This window comes from Oryctolagus cuniculus, chromosome 11, assembly GCF_051225735.1.
Source record: "Oryctolagus cuniculus isolate XC-2025 breed Fujian yellow rabbit chromosome 11, ASM5122573v1, whole genome shotgun sequence".
NCBI classification, from domain to species: Eukaryota; Metazoa; Chordata; class Mammalia; order Lagomorpha; family Leporidae; genus Oryctolagus; species Oryctolagus cuniculus.
In genome coordinates, this window is record NC_142877.1 from 62,060,483 (window position 1) to 62,081,243 (window position 20,761).

Here is a 20,761-nt window from a genome sequence, read left to right on the forward strand (position 1 = left end):
CAGATGAAGCCTTAAAAATTCAATGTTTCATTTTTTTTATGCCACTGTGAGTTATAATCATACTAAGTAATACCTTGCATTTGTTAGAACAGAATAGGCTATCTTCTCAAAACAAATGAAACCTGGAATCTCAAAAGCTAAACACAACAGACTCTTGCTCATATAAAGGCCACTACAAGTTATGCAGTCTTTATTTTTTTGTGACTTCATTTTATAGCTGTTGCATTAGAAACATGGTACTGTTGCAGGGAAAAGGGATGACGAACGAGTAACTCCCTTTACTCCCAGTCTACACGTCACCTCCACTCATACTCTATTAGCTAAAACTAGTAGCAAGAGTCCAGCATAACTGTAGGGGAAACCCGGAAATGCAGACCCATGAAGATTATGCACATTGTGAGCAGTAATAACCTCTAATACAAATGTTTCTAAACTCATTCTATCATCTCTTTCCTACATTTGACACACATGATTGATTACTTTCCTATCTGCAAGTATTTGTACTGGATGTAGAAGTTTCCAAGATGGATGAAATATCATCTGTACCTTAAAAGAGCTTAATAGACTGGAGAGACAGACAAACACATATGATAAATAATATAATATGTGAAAGAAAATGGCACAACTAAAGGCATAAACCGTGTTCTATGCAAGGGTGGGGAAACTTTTTTCTTTCAAGGTCCATTGTATATTTGTAACCTCTTTCATGGACCATACAAAAGAACCAACTTAAAAATTAGCCTGCTATAGAATTATTGAATTTTGAGTCGCAAATGTGGCTGCCTTGGCAGGGCCAGACCAAATGATTTCCCAGACCTTATATGGCCCACGGGCTGGAGTTCCTTACCCCTGTTCTTTGGGAAAGGGCACAGAGGAAGGCGGAGCTAATCCTTAAGGAATTCTAAAAATGCCATAGAGGTGATGTCATATTTGCTGGATTTAAAAGAGGAAAAAGACTTCAAGAAATTTGGTATGAAAAATAGGGCAGCAATTGATAAAAGACAAAAATACGAGAAGATACATTATGACTGAAGATGAGAAAGGGACACTGAGGCTGGAATATGAGGTTGAGGGTATATAGCAGAAGACATCTGTGCTTTATTAGGCTATATGCTATAAAAGTATTATTTGTGGAATGCAAGTTGCTTAGAATATTATGTATATTGCTATTTGATTCTTCTGTTGTTATTTTACCCTATGAATCGAAATCAAAGCAAAAATTACTCCAGAACATTTCATGTTCTGATAATACGGGTTGTGTTTCCCCTAAATTACATGCTGCCCCTCCTCAACCTCAGAACAATGTAAAACTACAATCCTTAGGATAAACTGACTGGATTTATTCTCACCTAAATCTCCTTTCAGATTCCCTTCTAATCTGAGCAGACAGTTACATAGCACATAGTCACATGGTACAACTGTTACCGGAGAAGCTAAGGGTCCTTGTCTTCATGCAAGAAAGAATTCAGGCATGAGACAGAGAGCAGTGGAAAGCAAAATAGCAAGGTTTATTAGGATAAGGACATCAGTAAGAACGGACGGGCACCTCTCCAGACAGAACCTGAAAGAGAGTGCCCAGTTCACATTTCGGCTGGGGTTTCTAAGTGGATGGGTCTTGCCTTCTGCCTTTTCCCTCCCCCTCTCCTTCTTCTCCTCCAGAACAAAGGACTTGTTGGGTGTAAATATGAAACATTCCTTTTTGAGTTTTTCCCCCTGAAGTTATCAGACAGGGGAAGCGTGGCTGGCGATGCCCCACCTTAGAGGAAAAATGTTTATCAGGCCAGGTAGAAGGGGCAGGACTCCCTGGAAGGTCATCAGGACCCGGGTGGGACCCTGAAGTGCAGATACTGGGCTGCACCTGGAAGGTTATTGGGTAGAAGGGGCAGGACTCCCTGGAAGGTCATCAGGACCCGGGTGGGACCCTGAAGTGCAGATACTGGGCTGCACCTGGAAGGTTATTGGGTAGAAGGGGTAGGACTCCCTGGAAGGTCATCAGGACCCGGGTGGGACCCTGAAGTGCAGATACTGGGCTGTACCTGGAAGGTCATCAGGTAGAAGGGGTAGGACTCCTTGGAAGGTCATCAGGATCGGGCAGGACTTTGAAGTGCAAGATGCTGGGCTTCTGGAGCTTCCCCAGTGGGTGCTGGTCTTCAGGCCTTTCTCATACATACATAGGCTCAATTTCTGATTTGCTACCTAATACAACCACAAGGCAATTTAGAAATAAGTACATAAATATGAACTCTGGGAGGTATGTAAATTGGATCTATCATTTTAATTGCTGGAAAAACAAGACTTAGAAGAAAACTTGCTGAGGTTGTGATGCAATGCCGTCAGTAGTGATGTCTGAGAGTTTGGCAGTGGGTTACAGAGGCCAGAACATGGAACGGTAAAAGAAAGACAAAAAAGACTCAAAGAGCAGGAACAGTGAGAATAGGGTCAAGATTCAGGAAATATGCAGTTATGGCTGTTCTTCCTCTTTTTGGAAAGGAAACAAAAGTGATGAATGAGCAGAAAAAATGTCCACAGCAAATACTCAAGACCACAACCTCTGACATATGTCTTTATGTTGTTTTTTTTTTGTAAATGAAAATTGTATAGTCATTGCCAGAAACTCCATAATTATTAAACACCTATTAAATAGGGTATAAATGTCTGTTTATGAATTTATTGGATTAAAAATGCAAAGCACTTTCTGGAATTTATTTTTTTAGCTTTTGTACATCATTCTTTTTATAAAATTATATTACAAATATTTTGAAGGTTTTCTTTAAAGATTTATTTATTTACTTGAATGTCAGAGTTACAGAGAGAGAGAGAATTTTCTATCTGTTGGTTTGCTCCACAAATTACCACAAAGGTTAGGGTTGGACCAGGCCTAAGCCAGGATCCAGGAGCTTCTTCTCAGTCTCTCATGTGGGTGGCAGGGGTCGAAGCATGTGGGCAATCTTCTGATATTTTCCCAATGACATTAGCAAGGAACTGGATTGAAAGCGAATCAGTTGAGAGACAAACTGGTATGTCGCAGGTGGTGGCTTAACCAGCTACACCATGGCACTGGTCTTTGAAGATTTTTAATAGTCAACATTTGTTCTTCCTGTCTTATCTACCGGCCACTCCACATACGTCATCTCAATTAAATCTTATGAAAATAATAAAAACACGCCACGGTTTCTATTTTGTAGCTGAAGAAACTGAAATTCAAGTTTTTCCACACCCACAGATTAGCTGCACCAAAAGATGGTATAAATTTATAAAAGTGACTTACTGGGGCCCATGCTGGCATCCCACTTGGGCACTGGCTGAGTCTTAGCTGCTTTACTTCCTACCCAGCTCCCTGCTAAGGCCTAGGAAAGCAGCGGAGAATGGTCCAGGTGCCTGGGTCCCTGCACCCATGTGGGAGACCCGGAAGAGGCTCCTGTCTCCTGGCTTTGGCCTGACCCAACCCTGGCCATTGCGGCCATTAGGGAGTGAATTAGCGATGGAAAACCTCTCTCTCTCTGTCTCTCCCACTCTCTTTGTAACTCTTTCAAAAAATAAAATAAATCTTTAAAAAGAAATGCCAAGCTCTGTGTATTTCTAAAAATGCAAATAATAATTGAATACATCTAATAGAATGATTATAAAAGGGGGGCAGTTAAATTGACAGAAAACTAGGCTTTCCTTTATTTTTCTGGATAGCTGCTTTTTCTCCTACTAGCCATTCGACTTAAATATATTAAAGAAGCCCTATCTTAGGAGTTGTCTAAATTTTCACTTCCAGTACTTCCTCTTTCTAGCTTCCCCCAAAAGCACATTTTAGACAAGAGAAGAAAGCCAACCGATGACTAGGGAATTGCCATCATCTCCAGCTCTTTTCATTGTCCAATGAGTAAACCTTGTTTTGGACAATTAAATTTTGACCTTGGACATCTGAATGAGAAACTGGAGCTGGAATTATTTCAAATGACTGATTTTCTCATTTCTTTGCTATTTTCAAAGTCTGCATTTGGTGTTCTGCAGGCTCCACCTCCATGGTGTAAATTTTATTTTATTTTATCTTTGGGGTGACTTGAGTCTAACCTTCAACCCCTCCGCAGCCCCGTCTCCCTAAAATGACCTCAACGGTTTCCCCCGCAAGCTCCCAGCGAGGACGTGCTAGGGTCTGCATTCTGCAGGCTGGATTTGCTTGCTGTTCTGTCAGGTTGCACAATTCCTGGGGCTTTCTAAACAGGGTAACCACACACCTAGCTCCCCAGGTAAGGCGCCAAAGCTCTTCTCGTAAAGCGTGTCAGGGCCGATCAGGAAGAATGAATCGGCCTGCCTCTCGGCTTTCTAGCGCAAACCTCAAACCCGAAGCGGAGTGCCCGGAGCCACAGGGGAAAGTGTCTTCAGCGTGGACAGCCGCTAGGAGCATGCTCAGTGCGCCCGCAGTCCCGGGCGGCGCCCCCCGCCCCTCCACCTCCCCCGCACCCCACCCAGACGCGCGCTCCTCCGCACCCACAAGGGCGTTCGGCGGCCGCGCCTCCCCTCCCGCCTCCGGCTGTGGCGGGCGAGGACACGTCAGGGGACATAAATAAATAAATAATTCCATTCATCCGGTGACAGCCAGGCGAGCCGGCTGCCACTGGGGCGGGGGGGAACGGAGAGCCGCGGCGTCCACCCGGAGCCGGAGACGAGGTAGAGTAAGTACAACCCGGGACGCAGCGGCGGCGGCGGCGGCGGCGGAGGAGGAGGAAGAGGCGGCGGCGGAGACGCCCGCCGAGAGGGAGGGGTCGTGCGTCTGCTACCGGCGCGGTCCCCAGAGCCGCACGCGTGTGCCCAAATAATGGCCAGCCCCTGACAGACGCGCCAACGCAGTTTGCCAGAGAGCCCTTATATAGACAAAAACACAAAACCTGCAGCCGGTGCGGGGCGAGGGCTGGCGGAGGCCAGCCGGGCGCGCGGACAGCGGCGCGGGGGCTGCGGGGGCCGCGCGCGCGCCGGGGCAGAGGGGGCGCGCGGGGTCCCGGGTGCCCAGCGCTCCGAGAGTGTCCCTGTCCGGGGCCGGAGGTGCCCGGCTTCTCGGCCTTTTCTCTTGTGAGGCTCAGGCGGCGCGGCTCGCCCCGTTCTCGGCCCAAGGGACTGCGGACGCCAGTTCCTGCCCGGCCGGTCCCTGGCGTGCGCCTCTCCAGCATCCTGCCGCTTTCCCCGCGCACCTGGGGGTGGCGTCCGTGCGGCAGGCCGTGGAGACGGGGTGGGGGTGAGAATGCGTCTAGGGGACGTCGTCTCTTTCAGCAGAAGAGCTGAGCTCTGAGAGGCAATTCATAGGAAGGGACAAACTAGGCGAGGCGAGGAGGGGGCTCATTTTCCGTCTGTTCCTGTCCCCAGGAGGCATGGTGCGGCGGGACTGGAGGGTGTAGGGGGCGAAGCCGGCGCCCTGACGGAAGGCGAGCCCTGCCTGGGCCAGAGCCGAGAAGGGCCTGCTCCTCGCCGGGCACAGGCTGGGTTCCGGGGGCGCTAGGCCTGGCCAGGCAGCGCGGGTGGCTGCGAGCCCTTTCACGTGCGCACTGCCTTTTTCCCCTAGCGGATGCTGCTACCGCAGCCGGCCGCTTTTCTCCCAGACTTCGGCACGACAAGGATTGCAAGCTGCCTTGGCGGGGGCGGTCGTGCACGAGGCCATTTGGCTACTGTAAGACTGGGAGGGGATTTTGCGATTCCACTGCAGGAAAATGAAAAATTAAACACACGCGCAACGCGGAAGAGGGAACAAGGAGCAGTTTCTCTGCAAGTGTTATCTTTGACCCTCTTTCATGGGGACGTAGGACTGGGCTGCGCTGGGTGAGGGCTGGCCAGTGGCAATAGGAAAGCTAATGTTTCTGTGGTCTCCTCCCTTCTCGGGTCAAAAGGAGACACAACAAACAAATAAAAATAGCGAGCAGTGATGAAGATGCCAAGGGAAGAAAAAAAAAAAAACGGTCAGAGGAAATCGTGGGCACAACCGCCTTTTCCTGGCATTGCAGGCTTCATAGCTAAACCTAATCAGAGCTCAAAGGGTTGAAGCAGACAGGTTAGCTTGAATGTGCCTGTGTCCTTGGCTTCACAGATACCAAGTGTGCATGTGAGAATGTGTGGCTGAGAAGTTCCTTGGGTAGAGGCTGCCGAAGGCAGATGAGGGGTGAATGGGGTGAATCATACTTAGCCCTACATGGAGCAATTCTTGCTGCAGTTTCTGCTCCTGGGCACATTGCATTTAAACCAGTCTAAGGGAGAGGGCAGTGGCGTGAGCTCCCTGAAAGGGAAAATGAGAACTGTAGGCTACTCAGTGTATTGAGAACTTAGAAAGCATTCTTTGCAAACATGCACATCAACAGTTTGTAGTTACCCAAGTGTTTTAATAGTGGTGAGTGAACTGAAGTTTCAACACCCATTTCACAAAGTCCCATTTAATGCTCAGTTTATTTCTAGACATGCATTTACTCGTCTGTAGGATCTGGTTTATATTTTTGGCCTTGCGCACTCCTGAAGGGCAGGAGGGCTAAGTGACCTAACAGTGTCTCTTGTCCAGAATCAGATTCTTGGATGAAAAGGGTGTCTCCGAGTTTGCTCCCAATTCTGTATTCATCTGCCAAACATTTTGAGAGATTCACGTGGAAAAAGACAATTAACTTCGGTGATTTAGATCTAGGCTTCAGGCTGGTTTCTGTACTTTCTTGAAGTTGAGGAATTGTTTTAAGATCTTTGATGGGACAATGACATAAGCCTCAGCCATTCTCCCTTATTATCCAAAATAAATACTGGAATGTATTCCTTGCCCTTGAAACTCAGTTGGGTCTCACACCCTGTTGCCTTCATACCCCACCCCTTACAGCCACCTGAAAGACTAGTTGCTCTGAACACCTGAAAGACCAGTTCCAGGAATTCCCCTCTACCTGCTGCCCCCTACCCCACCCCCAACCCCAGCCCTCCTAAAATGTAGAAAGGCCTGGCCCCTGGGGGTTGAGGCCTCTGCCTCTTGTTCCGTCAGTGCCATCAGTGTGCACGTGGGCAGTTGGTTGTTCACCTATACGGATTTATTTTCTCTGAATAAATTCAGTCTGGCTGTAAATTTGTACACTGCCTCCTCTCTAGTCTGCGTCTCTTTTCCTAACAATTTTGGCTTTTTTTTCTTACCTGCAGAATGGAATCACTGTGACCCCCCTGAAATGCTATTGTGAGAAATAGAGTACAAAAAAAAAAAAAAAAAAGGAATATAAACTCATTATTTTTGAGCCACTAAAATTGTTCTAGATACTCTACCAGGACTTCCAAAATGAATGAGGTTAGAATTCTGTTCTCAAGAAATTTACATCCTGCCACCTCGGTTAATCTGTCCCATGTTTTCCGTCAGTTGTCTTCTCAATGGAAGAGACAAACTTCAGTATTTCAAAAAGTTTGTGGAATAGTGGAAATAAAAGTGGTGCACATTTTTGAAGACCCGTTGTACATGCTAAGTAACCAGAAAAGGACTCCGTATCTGTAGGCAGTGTTGGTAAGAACCTTTTTTTTTAAATTTTATTTGAAAGACAGTTACAGGCCAGCGCCGTGGCTCAATAGGCTAATCCTCCGCCTTGCGGCGCTGGCACCAGGTTCTAATCCCGGTCGGGGCGCTGGATTCTGTCCCGGTTGCCCCTCTTCCAGGCCAGCTCTCTGCTGTGGTCCGGGAGTGCAGTGGAGGATGGCCCAAGTCCTTGGGCCCTGCACCCCATGGGAGACCAGGAGAAGCACCTGGCTCCTGGCTTTGGATCAGTGCGATGTGCCGGCCGCGGCAGCCATTGGAGGGTGAACCAACGGCAAAGGAAGACCTTTCTCTCTGTCTCTCTCTCTCACTGTCCACTCTGCCAGTCAAAAAAAAAAAAAAAAAAAAAAAAAAAAGAAAGAAAAAGAAAAAAGAAAGACAGTTACAGAGCAAGGTAGAGACAGAGAGAGAGGACTTCTATCCGTTGGTTCACTCCCCAGATGGCTGCAACGGCCAGAGCTGAGTTGATCCAAAGCCAAGAGCTTCTTCTGGGTTACCCACATGGGTGCAGAGCCCAGGTGCTTGGACTGTCTTCTGCTTTCCCAGGCACATTAGGATTAGAAGTGGGGCAGCTGGCGCTTGAACTGGTGCCCATATGGTATGCCAGCACTGCAGGCAAAGGCTTTAACTTGCTGTGCCACAGCACTGGCCCCGGTAAGAACTTATAAAACAACTACTACAAATTTGAGAAGGGTACCCTGCCTCAGGAACCTGTAAAAGTGGCCTCACTGTGGTCCACGGAGGGTGACGTGATACAAATAGAAAATGGAAGATTTTCTCACTTTTATGAGGGGAGAATTTCCCTTCCTTGAGTAGTACCTGATGGAACAAGGACATATGCCTCAGCCATTCTCCCTCATTGCCCAAAAGAGATAAACTTTGGAATGTATGTCTTGCCCTTGACTCTCAGTTGGGTCCCCCCTACCCTATAGCCTTCATATCCCACCCTCCCACAGCCACCTCAAAGACCAGGTGCTGGAATACCTGAAAGATCAGTTCCAGGAATTCCCCTCTGCCTGCTGCCCCCTACCCCACCCCCATTCCCAGCCCTCCTCCCAGCCCCTGGGGTCTAGGCCTTCTGCTACTTGTTCCATCCTGGGCACCTGGGCAGTTGGTCGCTCACCTCTGCAGACTTATTTTCTCTAAATAAATTCAGTCTGGCTGTAAATTCATACACTGCCTTCTCTCTGTTCTGCACCTCTTTTCCTACCAGTATCTTCGCCAATTTCCGCCTTTTGAAAGAAGAACGTGAGCTGCAATTTCTTCCTGTGGTTTGGACAGTCCAATCCACTTGCTGCTAGAAGCCCGAGAGTAGAGTAGATATGATGACATTTCTCTAATGGTCACCATATTCCAGGCAGTGTGCTTCTACTCCCTGGTAGCATGTAACAACCTGTGAGGTTGGTCTGTCCATATCCATATCCATAGAAGAAGTATTTGTGCAGAAAGAGCTATATAGTTGGTTCTATTGACACTGCTAGTGCCTTAGTCTATTTTGTGTCGCTATAGTAGACTACCTAGTATTGGGTAACGGACAAAGAAAAAGAGCTTAATCTGGCTGATGACACTGGTGGCTGGAAAGTTCAAACAGCATGGCTCCAGCATCTGGCTGCATCACCACATGGCAGAGAGTCTCATATGTGAATTAGAAAAGTTTTCTCTTTGGGCTGACCAATCAGCAAAGGATGCCTATAAGACAGTGACTATTAAAAAAAAAAAAAGTTACTCAAGGTAGACAAGAAAAAGAAAAAAGAAAGGGCAGGCCACCAGTCAAGAACTCTGAGTTTATAATTTCATTTAAGCCACTGGTTGGCTTTGTTTTAGGCATTAAGGGGGTAGGACTTGTATGGTTATTTGAACACCGAAGAAGGTAACAAATACAAAGTCTTTTCTATGCTTGATGAATAGAATGGCATACAAAAGAATATATTCCTTTACTTTTATGCATTCTATTTTCCTCTAATGTATTCTGAAGAAAATGTCCCCTTCTGGGTCCTCACACCATGAGTTGTCTTGTATCTTTATCTGAGCTTCTGTTCAGCCAATTATTCTACTTTACTTTGAATTGTAATTATTTGGGTAAGTATCCTAACTCTCTTCCTAGGCTGTATAGTCATTGAGAGTAAAGACCTTAACAGTTAGTGAATCTGGGAACTCCTGTGGACCCAGGTCACTGGACGGGACGGGTTGAATCAGGAGCCCCAGAATCCGGCCTGTGCAGAGCGTGATCTTGGCTCTGCTGTTTACTGCCTCGGGCGTGTTGCTAAAGACTTTACTTCTTGGTGTTTTCATGTGTGAAAGAGGATCATAATAAATTTGAGTTGTAAATAAGATAGTAGTTTAAATAAAATAGTATCTGTAAAAGTGCATACTTAGAAATAACTCAATATATGATAGCAACTAGTGTTAGGAATTAAGTATTTAGCCATAAGTCTTTCACGTTGCTACAGGGACTGCTGGCTTATTCTTAACAGATTTTTGGAAACCTTTGAAATGCCAAGCCTCCCGTTGGATGGCATAAGAGATTTGAATTGCATCATAAACCACTAAATGGACTCCCTTTGAGAGGTTGTCCTGGTTTATCACAGGCTTTCTCAAAACTGTTCACATCAAAGCAATTAGGAAATGCACATTGGGAAACAAGTGCACAGTGATTCTTAGTGAATAATAGAACTTAAAAAAAAAAAACAGTAGAGAAACTTGACCTTTTCTGTTGCTCCCTTGAAAAGTGAACCCAGTAGCCTTGTCTGCCTATGTGGGAAACTCAGCAGTTTATAATTTGAAAAAAGAGAATACGCAAGATGAACCATTTTCTCAAAAAATGAATACATTTGTCTCCCTTTTGACAATTAGTGAATACATTTGTGGGAGGATATGTACATTTATGTATCAACTGTAATGATCAAAATTACCGTAAAAAATTAAACAAATGCTAAAGAAAACTTAACTATAACAAATGTATACCAACTAGATCTGGACTGATAAGTGTTTGGGTGCATCCCAGATATTTTCAACATATTCACAAATATAAGTGATGGCAAATGATGCAAATATTTTTGGGAGTAAGTTTCCTGACCTAGTAACGAATCTCTCTTGCAAATGTTTTATTAATATCTGTTGAAATCCCAAGCAAGTTAATGAAAATCCTATAGGACATTGAGTGACAGCTCCAAGATGTTAGTGTAAAGGTATTTTTGTGGAAGTTTGCAGTGTGGGCAGTCCCACAAAAATGTCTGTGGTTCAATTATAGAAATCATTTGATTTTTGTTAATACTTGGCATTAAGCCAGTGACTTTCCATTGAAAATATTTAGTATGAATGGTGAACACCATAAAATCTTTGTGTATATAAACTGAAATCTGGGAGGTGAGCTTTTGGCCTAGTGCTTAAAAGAGTTCTTGGCTGTTGGCTCCTGGCTGCTGTGGGTATTGGAGGATTGAACAGTGAATGGGCTATCTCTCTCTATCTTTTTCAGAATAAATCAAATAATTTTAAAAGGCTATATAAAATATTGGCATTTTATAGAATTTTATTTCAAACATTTACTATTTTTCTCTCTGATAACATAATGACAGATGTTGTTATTAATTAGTCTATACCCATGATACAGATTCTGATTAAAACTACTGTTTGAAAGAATGGTATTTGTAAAAAGAAGCTACCCTACTAAGTAACTTACTTAAAGATCCATTTATTTTGGAACTAGATTAGATATGAATAAACAATAAGACTAAAAGACTTTCATTTGGCACAATATTAAAGGATAAACTATGTTAATACTATTTACCTGATTCCCAGATCCCAGACTCTGAAGTTGTATAAGTTTTTCTAACTATGCAAATGATGCATTCAGTGATAAGCAACATTATGTGACCCTGCTTCTTAATGGGTGGGAATATCAGCATTTTGGGTAGGACACGTCTTGGTCTTCACTGTGTTGGCATATCTCTTTCATTGTAGTATATTTATGGTCAATCATCTGTCTCAGTTTGGGCCACTATAAAAATTATTGAACTGGGAGGCTTACAACAGAAATTTATTTCTCACAGTTGTGGAGGCTGGAAGTCAGATCAGCATGACTAGGTTCTGGTGAGGGCCCTCTTATGGGCAGATGGAGTACTTCTTGTATATTCATATAGTGGAAAGAGAATGCATTAAAATCAACTAAAGAGTGTTTAAGGAAATTATCCTCAAGAACAGAGTCTCCTGTTTTGTTTTTCCTCAAAGGATAAAAAATAATCTTGTTTGAAAATGTGTTCTTTAATTCATAAAGATATTCAGTTTTAATGTTTAACACTCAGGTTGTCATTAACTTCTTAAGCTACAAATTCTTGTTTGCCTTAGTGTGTCAACAACCTTTGGCAGTGTTGGCATCTGTTGCTGTTCAACTGCCCTTTTGGCTCTTGTATGTGCTTTGTCCTCCTCTGAGAGCTCATTCGCAGCTCTTTATCTAGCTCTCTGTTCGCTTCCTACTCTCTAAGTTATGTGTTTCTCAATTTGTGCTCCGGGCATTTATTTTGCCTGCATTCTGTTCTTAGGCAAAGCTCGTCTGCTGTTGACCACCACTTTCACCTCCACGAGAGTAACTCCCAGGTCTTTGCCTGCAGCCTCATCCGCCCTTACACTTCTGGCATTTCTAGACATTTCCCAATGTCTGCTGGACAGCTCCTTTGACCCTACTGCTGACCCCTACAATATTGCGGTCTCACCTGAATCTTCTGTGCCTCTTCTTGCCTTTGTGTCTTCTCTGTTTGTATTGCCCCCGATTCTTTGATTTGGCATCATCATTGCTTTAATCTAGAAGCTGTTGCGGTCTCCTTCCCCTGAGTCTTGTATCTCACAGTTGCTAACACCTGACAATTTTACACTCAAAAATACTTTATACAAAGAGTTCAGGTGTCTGATAATCTACCGAGAGCATCCTACCACCTGTCTACATGGCACCAGATACCCTTCCTGGAGCACACTTCCTTTACCTACACCTGAATAACACTTAGTGACCCCCATTTCCTGGGTCCAAGGATCAGCAGTCTGTCCCAGTGTGATGTAATTATAACCAACTTTGCCAGGCTCATCTCCCATTGTCATCATACTCAAGTAAAAGTGAGCTGGCCTGTGTGCCTCATCCTCATTCTGTTTCTCAGCACTGTATCTTTGGTCCTCTGTGCTGTCATCTTGAAATGCACTGACATCCTTCTATTTCCGTTTCTTGCTTTAACATTACGACCAAAGCTGAACTTAAACACTGCATTCAAATTTTCTGGGAAGCCTCTGCATTGGTCAAGGATTTCTCAAATTTCAGTGACATTGCATCTGTAGTGTTTTATTTGTTTCAAATGTTTTGCGGTAGTTGCCTTTGTAGAAGCCTTCAGTTTCTCTGCACTCAATATGCATTTCTGAATGTCAAGAATAATAAAATGTCTACATTTTATTATCTCCTCTACTACCTTATTTGATTTTGAGTCTGTATTTCAACTTTTATATATTATTTCAATTTTAAGATTTATTTATTGATTCGAAAGGCAGAGTTACAGAGAGGCAGAGGCAGAAGCAGAGGGAGAGAGAGAGGTCTCTTCCATTTAATGGTTCATTCCCCAAATGGCTGCAATGTCCAGAGCTGGGCCAATCCAAAGCCAGGAGCCAGAAGCTTCTTCTGGGTCTCCCATGTGGGTGCAGGGTCCCAAAGACCTAGGCCATCTTCTACTGCTTTCCCAGGATCATTAGCAGGGATCTGAATCAGAAGTGGAGCAGCTAAGATTTGGGCCTATGCCCATATGGGATGCTGGTGCTGCAGGCTGTGGATTTACCCACTATGCCATAGCATCCTCTGCATCTGCAATACACAGCCTCTATTGTTTAAGAATACAGGTGACTTCAAAAACTTCATGGAAAAATAGAATAAGAGGGAAGTTTGTTTTGGTGCAAAAATTTTTAAATCTGTGTGTAGATTTTCCATAATATGCACTTGCATGAACTTCTTGAACACTTCTCTAACATATTGAGGCAGCTTGTTCTTCTATTTATTCAAATATTTATATATATATATGGAATTTTTTATATTAAAAGGCAGAGAGCTGCCCCCACAACAGTCAGTGTTGTACCAGACCTGGGTCAGGCTGAAGCAAGGAACCCAAACTCCATATGGATCTCCGACATGGGTTTCAGGGACCCACATACTTGAGCAATTACTTCCAGTCCAGGATTGGGAGTGGAGCAGGGACCTGAGCCCAGGCACTCCATATGGGATGGGGGTGTCCCAAGCAGTGTGTTATCTGCAGAGCCAGGCTGCAACCCCAGCAGCCCATAACTCTTTCCAGTGGTGACTAAACTCCATTTGCTCTACTTAGGGTCTTTATTCAGAATCATAGCACTATACAAAATAAATCCGTTTCCCAGTTGAATGACAGCCTGTGGTGACAGCTCATGTGTCTTTTGTTTTCTCTATCAGTTTAACATATTCAGTTTTTCCACTTATTCTTTACTGACCTGGTTAAGGTCTTTTTTAGGGTTGCAGTCAAGTGCAGGAAAGTCAAGAAATGTACGGACTATCTCAGGAATGACAGTGGGGGCTGTTGTTCCTGACACAACTGCCCACTTCAGGGGAAGTCAGAAGGCAGAAATGAAGGTGTATTTAGCGGTCCACCTCTGGGAGAATCTCACTGCTATCTCAGGGCTGAATATTTTCTGTCCGTGAATAAATGATAAACCACTGAAAGAAAGGAAAGGTCATTTTAAATTTTAATTAACATTAGAAATTAGTGACTCAATAAAATCATTCCCCTTTGTAGAATGAATGCTCTCAGAAATAAAATAAAAAATGTACCCTGGATATGTATAATAGATGAGTTTAGATACTGGACCAGAACTTGGATATTATGTAAAGTTACAGAGTTAAGCTTTGAGTGAAAAGCACTTATTTTTGTCAAAAACTTCTTTGTGCCAGGCAATATTTTAGTATTTGTGCTACTTTAACAAATGTAATCCGTTAAACCCTATAATTCCTTATTGATAGTAACAGTGCTTCTGCATTGTTACTATCCTAATTATAGAGATGAGAGCATTAAAGCACAGAGGTAGAGCATTTTGCCTACGGTTATATATCTTGTCACCGGGAGGGTCTGGATTTCAGTGCATTAACCTCAGTATATCTTTTCAGTACTTGCATTTTTTTTAAACAAATTTGTTTTATTTATATGAAAGGCAGAGTTGAGAGAGAGAGAGAGAGGGAGAGAGGGATGGAGAGAGATCTTCCATCTGCTGGTTCACTCCCCACATGGCTCCAATGGCTGGAGTTTGGCCAGGCCAAAGCCAGGAGCCAGGAGCTTCCTCCAGTCTCCCACATAGGTATAAGGCCTGTAATACTTGGGCTATCTTCTGCTGTTTTCCCTGGTGATTAGTAGGGAGCTGGATTGGAATTAGAGCAGCTGGGACTTGAACTGGCAGCCATATGGGCTGCTGATGCTTGCAGGAGTTGGCTTAACCCATTAAACCACAATGTAAGTCCCAATGTTTGCATTTTTAAATATTCAGTACTACCATGGATTTTAAGACATTCTAGAGAAAAGAAGTTGGAGAATTTTTTCAAAGGAATGGGTCAAATAATCTGATGAGTTTTTCTGTGCTCAAACAGAGGTAGCAAGAATAATAATAAGCATTTCCTACAGTTTGCAGGAGGTATCTGGATCCTAGCCGGTGCTTAGACTGCCTACTACTTATGAACCCAGTGGGGCTGGGGAGCCAGAGGAGACTGCAGGGGACAGTAAGTCCAGGACACCATTCCTTTAGGTTGGTTCCTAGATAGTGCAGGTGGAATGTGTGTGGGGTGGCAGGGTTCCCTAGGGATCCCTGGGCTGTGGTGATCTAGGGACTGGAGGATGTTCATGGATATGTATATGTCAAGTCTACAGTGAAGTGGGATTTTTGAATAAAGCCTCTGGCATATTTCAAGCCAGAGAATGCAATCCTTTAACAAGTATTTATTTGCTTATTGCATCCCAGGCACTTTTTTTAGACATTAGGGAGATGGCTATGAATAAAACACTAAGTCCATTTAGTCTTAAATTATCCAAGTAATCAGATGTAGTCTCAAAGCAAAGTCAAGCAACTTATGTCCTTGAATCAACTTTTTGTGGACCTACAATGCCATTTTTTTCCCTCTGTAGTTTGTTTCATTCTTCTGTTCTGTTCTCTGTTTTCTTTTGTCTCTGCTTGTCATAAGTTATTTAAGAGGCTTTGGGGATAGATAGACTTTGATGGAATTTTGACTCAATGACTTCTAAGCTGTTTGAATAAAATCAATATATGTAAACTTTCAGAGCCTTGATTTTCTTGTTTTGGAAACTATAAAGCCCTTTGGATTATTGTTGGAGAGTAAATAAATAATGAAGGTAATCAATAAATGGTAATCATAACCATTTCATTTTTATTTCTGCCTAAAATTTTGGCATGTACTCAGATAAAGATTATTTCTACAGACTTCGGTTCCAGTGCACAAGTATTTATGAGTTATAATGTTGCTGCTCACAACCTAAGCCAAGTAGGAGTTTCAGAAAACACATAGGTTTGTGACTTTACAATGTGCATCACACTCCAATATGAGCAGAATTCTGGCTTCATATATAGGAGAATACTCAAGTATTGTTCTTCATGCTGTGAAAATATTTAAATGTTGAATTTTTCACTTGGCTGCAAAGTTGTATCAATTGGGAAGTACAAGTTTCAAGAGAATTTTAAGATGGGAATTCCTTAGTTTCCACTTAGATATAATAGTGTACATAAGTACTCTTAAAAGGTACCACAAAAAAAGACAATAATTATCCTATTATAACTGAGAGATACTTATTCATATTAACATACAAATCATAGGTCAGCATAATTATTGGTATCATTTAAGTACCTGCTATGTGTCTGCTCTGTCATACATGGTATCTGTAATCCTCATTGTTACCATGTAAGTTAGATATTAATTTATAGATAGGGAAATAAATATTCAGCAAGATGAGACTGACCATTCGAAGACCCCCAAGATTCAATGCCTCAGCAGTTGTTTAGTGTGTAAAATGCCCATGTCACCTAGATCTTGCACCCACATCTTAAATTATTTCAAATCAGTAAATAATGAATGATTGCTATCGAAAATGCTCTCTGAGATGTCTTCACCATCTCCTTCTCAGACAGACTAATTCAGACACAGTGTCTTGTATCTGTGTGTATTCACTGATGATGAAGTAAGTATGGTCTGGAGAGGATGAGGTGTTTAAATGGTAGAGACCATGATCTTCTAGGACAGCTGTTGACAAATTATACTCTTGGATCAAATCTAGCCTGCAGCCTGTTTCGTAGATAAAGTTTTATTGAATGTAGTCATAGCCTTTGCTTCTGTGTTTTCTGTGACTGCGTTCCTGCTGCAGGGCATAGTTGAGTTGTGTCTTTGCCTGCAAAGCCTAAACATTTACTCTCTGGCACTTCAGATGAAAATATTTGTTGACCCCTGCTCTCAAATTTCAGGAGCAGGAGACTTTGCGTTGTTATGGGAGAATCAAAGAAGGCTTTAATGAAAGAAGTGGCGTTTGCTTTGGAACTGAGAGATGGATGGACTTTGGTTAATTGGAGAGAGTATTTGCTCATCGTAAGTGATTCAAACTCAAAAGCAGGCTCATGGATAAATACAAAAGTCTGCTGAAGTATAAGGATCATATTACTGTGTATAATTTATACAATGGCATAATCATTTTTCTGTAAGTGTACTTTAGATATACTGCAAGTATTCATCTACAGCACTGGTTCTTTTTAATATACCTTAAAAATTTTCAACTGACACACAAAAATTGTACATATTTGTGTATCATGTGATGTGTTAATCCATGTTGATACCACAAAATGTCCTATCTGGGTATCTGTTTCCTCAAACATTTGTCTCTCTATGATAGAGACATGCATCCTTTCTTCTTTTTTTTTTTTCAGATAAATATGCAGTACACTGTCATTATCTATCATCACCCTACTGTGTAATAGGACACCAGAACTTCTTATAACTATCTACCTATAACTTAGTACCTGTTAAATAACCTGACCTCATGCCTTCCTTTTCCCCACTCTATCCTGTCTGCAGACATTTTTAGATTCTACTTATGAGTGAGATTAGAGGTTCTTGTCTTTCTGTTTTTGGCTTACTTCATTTTTAAAAATATTTATTTATTTGAGAGGTAGAGCTACACACAGAGAGAGGGAGAGACAGAAAGGTCTTCCATTTGCTGGTTCACTCTCCAAATGGCTGCAAGAGCTGGAGCTGGGCAAATCTAAAGCCAGGAGCCAGGAGCCTCCTCTGGGTCTCCCATGGGATGCAGGGGCTCAAGCATCTTCCACTGCATTCCCAGGCCATGGCAGAGAGATGGATTGGAAGAGGAGCAGCTGGAACACGAACCGGTGCCCTTATGGGATGCTGGTGCCACCGGCCGAGGCTTAGCCTATTACACCACAGTGCGGACCCTGGCTTACTTCATGTAACATGACCTCCAGTTCTACCCACGTTGTTGCAAAATGACAACGTCTCATCATTTTATGGCTGAGTAGTAGTCCGTTTGTGTACATGTGTCACATTTCCTTTATCCGTTTATCAGTGGCTGGATACTTAGGTTGTTTCTATTTTTTACCCTTTGTGAATGGTGTTTTGAGAAATATGGGAGTGGAGATATCTTTTTTTATATAAAGATTTATTTGTTTTATTTGAAAGGCAGAATTAGAGATGGAGATACAGAGAAATTTTCCATTCGCTGGTGCACTCTGGGCCAGGTGAAAGCCAGAAGCCAGGAGTTGCATCTGGGTCTCCTGCTTGGGCCTTCTTCTGCTGCTTTTCCAGGCACATTATCTGGGAACTGGTTTGAGATCGGAGCAGCCAGAACTCCAATCAGCACCCATATGGGATGCTGGCATTGCAGGCAGTGGCTTAAACTGCTGCGCCACAACATCAGACCCAACAAGATGTCTTTTCAGCACACTGAGTTCATTTCCCTTGGATATATATCCAGCAGTGAACTTGCTAGATCATATGGCAGTTAGATGTATAATCTTTTGAGTAATACCCATACTGTTTTCTACCATGGATGTGCTAATTTATATTCCCACCCAAAATGTACGAGATTTCTCTTTATTCCACATCCTTACTAGCCATTGTTATATTTTGTGTTCTGATATAGCCAGTTGAATTAAAGGGAAATGATGGCTCATTGTGGTTTTGATTTACATTTCCCTCATGATTTATGATGTTGAGCATTTTATCATGTACCTGTTGGCCATTTGTTTTTCTTTGAGAAATGTCTGTTTAGAGCTACTGTCTGTTTCTATTGGGTTATTTGGTTTTTTTTTGTTTGTTTGTTTGCTTGGCTACTGAGTTGTTTGAATTTTGTCTGTATTCTGTGTGTGAAATTCTTGTCAGATGTATAATTTGGAAATATTTTCTGCCATTCTGTAAGTTGGCTCTTCAATCTGTTGTTTGTTTCTTTTCTGTGCAGAAGCTCTTTAGTTTGATGAAATCCCAATTGTCTATTTTTGTTTTGTTTCTTGTGCTTTTGGGGTCTGATCTAAAAAAAAAAATCCTTGTTCATTTGAGTGACCTGAACCATTTCCCCTATGTTTTCTTCTAGTAGTTTTAAAGCTTTAGATTTTACAGTTAGGTGTTTAATCCATTTTGAATTGATTTTTAAAAGTGAGTCAAATTTGGTTAAATGTTTGAATCGATTTGTAAGCTATTTAAAATAAGAGTTTTATTTTACTTAGTTATCCACTCTGCTAACATGTACTCCATATGGAAAATCACCAATCTGGGATATCTATTCATTTGATAAAACTGATTATTTTTTATTGAGAGTAGAAGCTATTTTTTCCGTGTTATATTTTCTCTGTAGTTTCATAAATTTGAAAATGCTGGACACAGCACTTGCAAGTTTTCCTAATCATTGGTTATAGTAAAATAAATATAAGATATTTAGCACACAGCTAAAGGCCAGCTCTGTGCCAAGAGTTTTTTGTGCCTTATCTCATTAAAAATTATAGTATGGGGTGTGCATTTGCGGAATAGCAGATTAAGCCAGCATTTGGAACACCTGCATCCTGTTTCGGGTGGCTCTTCTGTTTTAAACCCAGCTTTCTGTTAATGCGTCTGTGAGGCAGCAGATTATGGCCCTTGTACTTGGGTCCATGGCACCCATGTTGGGGACTCTGATGGAGTTTCAGACTCCTGATTTTGGCCTGGTCCAGCCCTGGCTGATCTGAGCATTTTGGAAGGGAATCAGCAGATGGAAGATCTCTGCTATCTCTCCCTCTCTCTCTATCACTCTGCCTTTCCAATAAATAGATGCATAAAAATTAAAAAAAAAAACAGTAGCCCAGTGTGATAAATGCTTTTATTCCTAGATTATATAAAGTGAACTCTGAGAAACAAATGGATTAAATGATTGGCATAGGACTATGATGAAGAAATCGACTCTTAGAAACTCCTGGAGCTGGGCGCTATGCAGTGGTTAAGCCAGTCATTATGATACACACATCTCATACTGGAGTGCCTGGTGTGAATTTTGTTTCTGCTTCTGATCTAGCTACCTACTAATACATTCCCCTGAGAGGCAGGAGATCATTGATGGTTTAAGTACTTGCCACCCATGTAGGAGACCTGTCTGTCCCCAGCTGAGCCATGCATTTGGGGAATGAATTAGAGAATGGAAAATTTCTCTCTCTCTCTCTCTCTCACTCTTTCCCTCTCTCTCTCTCTGCCTTTAAATAAATAAATCAACTTTCTAGAAGTGACTATCATAATTTATTCCATTAGTGTGGGGAGCAACTGGGAGCAACTCGGACTAGACTAAGTTACTGGAATTAAGACTTATTCTATGCATCTGCTTTCCCACAGTATGGCGCTGAGAAGGGAAACAGCTTCTACACAGCTGCCTCCAGTTCAACCAATAAACTGTGGGACCTGCTCCTGATTGGAGGAGAGCAGCGTGCTCAGCGTGTGGGTAGCAGAGTTGGGATTGGTGGAAGAGGACTATAAAGGAGGAGAGAGACAACATGCACCAGAAACATCTGAGGGAACACCTGTGCAGCCCCCGAGAGAGCCGGCCGGCGGTGTGCCGCTCCCCCGCGGAAGTGGGGAATGTGGCAGGGGGAACCGCCCTTCCACGGAGGTGGAAGTGTCGGTAGCCAACCCAGGAAGAACCAGCAGTAAACCCGGGGAGGGCCGAGCAGACGAAA

At 42.9% G+C, this 20,761-nt stretch overlaps 1 protein-coding gene across 15 annotated transcripts in view; it reads left to right on the forward strand.

Moving 5' to 3' along the window:
- The first annotated feature begins 4,319 nt into the window (after positions 1 to 4,319).
- SLC16A7 (solute carrier family 16 member 7) overlaps positions 4,320 to 20,761 on the forward strand; it is a 206,448-nt gene continuing 190,006 nt past the window's right edge. For 2 of the 15 annotated variants that reach the window (XM_089307426.1, XM_008274241.5), the window contains exon 1: positions 4,456 to 4,664. The gene's annotated coding sequence lies outside the window, so the exon portion shown is untranslated. Of the gene's footprint in view, positions 4,665 to 20,761 lie in introns of all 15 variants that reach the window. The other 13 variants (XM_089307428.1, XM_051832887.3, XM_008274239.5 and 10 more) reach the window with 12 other exon arrangements.